The following is a 7,060-nucleotide window of genomic DNA, read 5'->3' as shown; positions in this document are numbered from 1 at the left end:
TCGATACGCGAGTGAAAATGCAACAAGAACTGATGGCCTATACTTATCGTAAAAGAGGGCCTGCGGCACAGGACAAACCGTTGACACAAAATGATGCTAAACGACCCCGTGTTGATTCATTACGGAGGTGTTACATATGCAACAAGCCGGGTCACTTGGCAATTGATTGCCGTGCTAACAATGATTCAACTCAAGCATCGACATCAAAGAATAAGGCTGATGTTCCTACGAAAACATCTTCGCTCACGTGTTTCTCCTGTGGCGAGAAAGGACACATATCGACGCGCTGCATGAAGAAAGAAGATAAATCAAGCGAAGCGATTGCGGAGCGTCGAGTAAATATCTGCACTGTCAAGCAAGCTTCAGACCAACTCTCTACTAATCACGGTGAGAAGTATTCATTCTGTTTTGATTCGGGTGCTGAATGCTCTCTTATTAAAGAAAGCGTAGCTAAGAAATTCCCTGGCAAGCGCCAGCAAAATATTGTAAAACTACTTGGCATAGATAAACGATCTAGTGGATTACAGTGCAGTATTCAAATTTTAGCCACGGTCAACATACAGGGGTTCTCAATACAATTGCTTTTCTATACTGTACCTGATGATTGCATATCTCAGTCAATCCAAGTGGGGCGAGATTTATTGGCGTTAGGGTATTCAGTAGAAATGACTGAGGATCAACTTATTGTTAAGAAAATTAAGACGATAGCGGTTTGTGAAGTAGGTTCTAAAGTAAATGGATTCCAAAACATTAATACCGACATTCCTAGCGACTTCCGGGGACAGCTACTGACGTTACTCGATCAAAACGCAGATCATTTCGTGGAAGGGACTCCAACTGGTAGAGTTAGCACCGGGCAATTAGAAATCAAATTAGCTGACCCAAATCGTACTGTACAAAGACGCCCGTATCGGCTAAGTTCAGAAGAGAGGGAATTAGTACGTGATAAAATTAAAGATCTTTTGGACGCGGGCATAATTCAAGAAAGTTGTTCCCCATTCTCGAGCCCTATTTTATTAGTTAAAAAGAAAGACGGTACTGACCGACTCTGCGTAGACTACCGAGAACTTAATAATAACACTGTGCCCGATCGTTACCCACTTCCCATTATTTCTGATCAAATTCAGCGGCTAGTAGGAGCCAACTTCTTTACCTCACTTGACATGGCAAGTGGGTACCATCAGATACCAGTTCATAAGGACTCGATAGAGCGGACTAGTTTCGTGACACCGGACGGGCAGTTCGAATATCTTACTATGCCGTTTGGCCTCCGGAACGCTCCTGCGGTGTATCAACGTGCTATAAATAGGGCGCTAGGTCCTTTAAGTGAGACGTTTGCCGTAGTATATCTGGATGACGTCATTATTCCCTCCCGTACAGTAGAAGAAGGCTTAGATCGGTTGCGCCAAGTACTAGAGGCTTTAAGTAGTGCCGGTTTCTCGCTAAATTTAAAGAAATGCGCTTTTCTGAAGACGGAAGTAGAATATTTAGGCTATCACGTTTCTGCGGGTGAAATACGGCCTAACCCCAGAAAAATCAAAGCGTTAACAGAACTTGCACCACCCGAAACAGTTACGCAGTTAAGACAATTTATTGGGCTGGCCTCATATTTTAGGCAGTTTATACCGGGATTTTCTCAAAAGACGGCCCCTCTTTATAGATTGACATCCGGAAAAGGGAAAATTGTTTGGACGCCAGAATTTGAGAAAATTAGGCAAGATATTGTCACTATTCTCACTGATAAACCAGTTCTAACTATTTTTGACCCTGATCAATCGATTGAGCTGCATACTGATGCTAGCGCTGAAGGTTATGGAGCTATACTGATGCAACCCGTAGATGGTAAATTACGCGTGATCGAATACTATAGCCGCCGAACCTCTAGCGCTGAGTCTCGGTATCACTCATACGAGCTAGAGACCCTAGCCGTTGTGAATGCCATAAAACACTTCCGGCACTATTTGCACGGGCGTAAGTTTAAAGTAGTCACTGATTGTAATGCCGTCAAGGCGTCCAAATCGAAAGTAGACCTCACACCACGTGTCCACCGTTGGTGGTGCTTTCTACAAACTTTTGAGTTTGATATCGAGTATCGCCAGGGTAAAAACATGAGTCACGTTGATTTCTTGTCCCGCAATCCCCTTCCTGTGTCAACACAGCAAATTCCAAAAGTAGAACAGAAGCGTGTTTATTTGACAGAGATCTCTGATTCTTGGCTTCAGGCAGAACAACAAAAAGATGATGAAATTAGTTCTCTTATCACGAAACTTAATACTGATGAGCTTAATGACGAAATTGCTAAGACATACGAAATCAGGCGAGGTGTTTTGCACCGCAAAATAGAGCGCAATAATAGAAGTGTTTGGTTACCGGTCGTGCCAAGACCGTTTCAGTGGGCAGTCATAAACCATGTGCATGAGAGCATTATGCACTTAGGCTGGGAGAAAACATTAGAAAAAGCTTTTTGTCATTATTGGTTCCCTAATATGAACAAGTACGTAAGAAAATTTGTGGACAATTGTATAACGTGTAGGGTATCTAAATCGCATTCTGGAAAAGTTCAAGCTGAACTCCATCCAATTCCTAAAGTAACCACACCTTGGCACACTATTCACATGGACGCAACCGGGAAGTTGAGTGGTAAAAGAGACACAAAAGAATATGTCTTCGTAACAATAGACGCATTTACAAAATATGTACTCTTGCACCATTCATTACATATTGACGCTAAAAGCGCTATTAAAGCTTTGCAAGCAGGTCTTTCTTTGTTCGGTGCTCCTACACGCATTATAGCAGATCAAGGTAGGTGTTTCGCTGGAAAGGAGTTTAAAGATTTCTGTACGACTCATAACGTAAACCTACACCTAATAGCTACAGGCAGTAGTCGTGCGAATGGGCAAGTAGAACGTGTGATGTCAACTTTAAAGAACATGCTTACAGCTGTTGAAACCGGAAACCATAGGTCGTGGCAAGCAGCATTGCCAGAAATACAACTAGCCATAAATTGCACATTTAATCGCACTACTAGGGCTAGTCCTCTCGAACTGTTGATAGGAAAGGTTGCCAGACCTCTGCAATTAATGACTTTAGATACGGATGACACCGAAATTGACTTGGACACTATAAGAGAGCAAGCGACCCGAGCCATAAACACGAATGCCTCTATAGAGAAAGATAGGTTTGATAAAGGGAAAGCTAAGGTAAAGAATTTTGAAGTAGGTGACTATGTTTTGATCGAAAATCACGAACGTAATAAAACTAAGCTGGAACCTAAATTTAAAGGTCCGTTTCGAGTGGCTGAGTTGCTTGATGGTGATAGATATCTGCTAAAGGCATTGAACTCTAATCGAACGTACAAATACGCGCATGATCGTCTACGACGAATGCCCGATTGTTATGTTCCATTGGAGTTGAATACCGCGTTAGAAACAACCGAAAGTACCATAGAGTCAGGATGCCCTAACGGCGTTGGTGAGTACAAACAAGTGGTGTTGCTAATTTTGTATGTTTTATGGTAAAAGACTTGAGCAGTATTGTAGTCTTGGTGGAAATAAGCAGCTTGGATGCCATAATGTTGCCTTGGTGGCATTAGGTAGTCTTGGTGGCATTAGTTGGCCTTGGTGGCATCAGTTGGCCTTGGTAGCATCAGTTGGCCTTGGTGGCATTAGTTAGCCTTGGTGGCATTAGTTAGCCTTGGTGGCATTAGTTGGCCTTGGTGGCATTAGTTGGCCTTGGTGGCATTAGTTGGCCTTGGTGGCATTAGTTGGCCTTGGTGGCATTAGTTTTGCCTTGGTGGCATTAGTTGGCCTTGGTGGCATTAGTTGGCTTTTAGTGGTACATACTACAAATGCTAGTTGTTACGCTGGAATAAATCAGATACTAATGTTTTAATTAGTGTGTTCATTGTTCATGTTGTATTGCGGTCAGAATGACCGAGCAGGTTGCTGTGTGTACATTGGCGGTTTTATTGTTTGCAGATGAGCTAGAGAGCAGAGACGATACACACGAGGACGTGTGATGATGCAGGACGGCCGTAACGGCGCGCGCTTTATTTGATTCGATTATTTTTTGAATTGTAAAATTATTTAAACGGGTTATTGTGATTGTTATTGACACTGACAAGTTGATAGATTCTAAGAGCGGGCAGTCCCGAATGGAGTTGTAAGTGTCATGGCGGCGCGGGTCGTCATTCGTTGACAGCGCCCCGCACGAGATGGTCGCTTACAAACCCATTGGCTCTTAATCGTGATTTATTTCTGTAATCATCGAATATTTTTGGTGTTAGTTAATTAAAACAAGGAATACAGTGATTTAATTGTATCGTGAGATTTATTATTTCGTGGAAACCTGCACGTGCACGCCCACACGACATCAATATGTCAGACACGCCTTCAGACACGCCTGTTCGGCCCCCCGATACCCCGACATACATATTAACTGATCGATAAAGAAGATGAAAGCGTAGGTATATATATATATATATATATATATATATATATATATATATATATATATATATATATATATATATATATATATATATATGTACTTATAAACAGTACCTATAATATATACCTATATGAGAAAATTGAATCTTAAATTTAAACGCTTATAGGTATTTATTTTGTCTTCTTAGGTACGTAATAAAAAAAAAATCCAATGCCCTTTTATAACGGATTCAATTTGAATGTCTTATAACGAGCACTATTTGTTATTAGTTATTACTAGTTTAGATGCTTTAGTAACTTGGCGTTTCTAGTTTTTAGTTTTCAACTTTTTCAAGACAAATATAGCCCCAGGTATTTTAGGTACCAAGGTTATATGTAGCTAAATATAGACATTCATAATCTATCGAGATTTTTTCTTCTACTAGAAGATGCTTCGAGATAGTTTCTTCTATATATACTTAGTTCGTTTTTTTTAGCATTAGAAAGCGATTATGACGTGTCTTTTATTGATAAACACCTTTAAAAAAAATGACACGAAAAATATGTAACAATTATAGATCATACACGATCGTTTACATTCTTTTGCTTTCATAATTTAATTACTAATGATAAAAAACTATAATAAATTAAAGAGGTTTATTTATAGCGTATTTACTTTAATGCATAAGGCCTTGAACGCTTCATGCGATAGTCCCTAGATAATTTGCTATGCGGAATGCATATGCCTGACCTACGACACCAAAATTATATAGTTGCACAATGCAACGTCATCTAGTTATAATTTAATAGCCCAAAGCTTACTCAGCTAAACATAAAGTCATATCTTTGTCTTTGTTTATTATATATTTCAAAACCTGTTGGGCATAAGCCTCCCCAATGATTAATACATAGTTGGTACAGTCACCATCAGAGCGGCCAAGGTGCTCACAAATATCTGAACACTCCTCTATATTCAAGTCGTTAAGAGTGTGTTCAGATATTTTTGAGCACTTCGACCGCTCCTATGTCAGCACCTGTACCTAATCACTATACTACATGTCCACGTAGACGCGTAGACCTATTTTTAGTCATTCGTGCGACATGTTTTCTACTTTCGAAGAGCCTAGGTTTCCATTACCAAGCTATAAAAAGCGGCCAAGTGCGAGTCGGACTCGCGCATGAAGGGTTCCGTACAATTTAAGACGTATTAAAAAAAATCTTCTTATTAGATCTTGTTCAACATTTTCCCACTTTGGACACACATTTTACCACTTTGGAAGTGTCTCTCGCGCAAACTATTCAGTTTAGAAAAAAATGATATTAGGAACCTAAATATCATTTTTGAAGACCTATTCATAGATACCCCACACGTATATGTTTAATGAAAAAAATTTTTTTTAAATTTTATGACGTTTTAAAAAAAAACTACTTACTAGATCTCGTTCAAACCAATTTTCGGTGGAAGTTTGCATGGTAATGTATATTATATATTTTTTTTAGATTTTTCATTCTGTTATTTTAGAAGTTACAGGGGGGGGACACACTTTTTTTCACTTTGGAAGGTTCTCTCGCGCAAACTATTCAGTTTAGAAAAAAATGATATTAGAAACCTTAATATCATTTTTGAAGACCTATCCATAGATACCCCACACGTATGGGTATGATGAAATATTTTTTTTTTTTTTAATTTCATGACGTATTAAAAAAAAACTACTTACTAGATCTCGTTCAAACCAATTTTCGGTGGAAGTTTACATGGCAATGTATATCATATATTTTTTTTAGATTTTTCATTCTGTTATTTTAGAAGTTACAGGGGGGGGGGGGACACACTTTTTTTCACTTTGGAAGGTTCTCTCGCGCAAACTATTTAGTTTAGAAAAAAATGATATTAGAAACCTTAATATCATTTTTGAAGACCTATCCATAGATACCCCACACGTATGGGTATGATGAAAAAAAATTTTTTTTTTAAATTTCATGACGTATTAAAAAAAAACTACTTACTAGATCTCGTTCAAACCAATTTTCGGTGGAAGTTTACATGGCAATGTATATCATATATTTTTTTTAGATTTTTCATTCTGTTATTTTAGAAGTTACGGGGGGGGGGGACACACATTTTACCACTTTGGAAGTGTCTCTCGCGCAAACTATTCATTTTAGAAAAAAATGATATTAGAAACCTCAATATCATTTTTGAAGACCTATCCATAGATACCCCACACGTATGGGTTTGATGAAAAAAGATTTTTTGAGTTTCAGTTCTAAGTATGGGGAACCCCCAAAATTTATTGTTTTTTTTTCTATTTTTGTGTGAAAATCTTAATGCGGTTCGTAGAATACATCCACTTACTAAGTTTGAACAGTACAGCTCTTATAGTTTCGGAAAAAAGTGGCTGTGACAGAATCGGACAGACAGACGGACATGACGAATCTATAAGGGTTCCGTTTTTTGCCATTTGGCTACGGAACCCTAAAAACTTACAGCTCAATTTACTAAGAATACACGACATAAATCGCGATAAGTAAAATTAAATTGGATCAGTAAATCTAAATTTGTAACAACACCGCCTTTGCGTTTCTCAGCAATAAACTTGAAATAAACTCGTAACAAACAAATCTAAGCATTT

This window comes from Cydia pomonella, chromosome 20 (genome assembly GCF_033807575.1).
Source record: "Cydia pomonella isolate Wapato2018A chromosome 20, ilCydPomo1, whole genome shotgun sequence".
Lineage (NCBI taxonomy): Eukaryota > Metazoa > Arthropoda > Insecta > Lepidoptera > Tortricidae > Cydia > Cydia pomonella.
The sequence above is the reverse complement of the archived record's forward strand: the minus strand, read 5'-3'. Positions refer to the sequence as shown.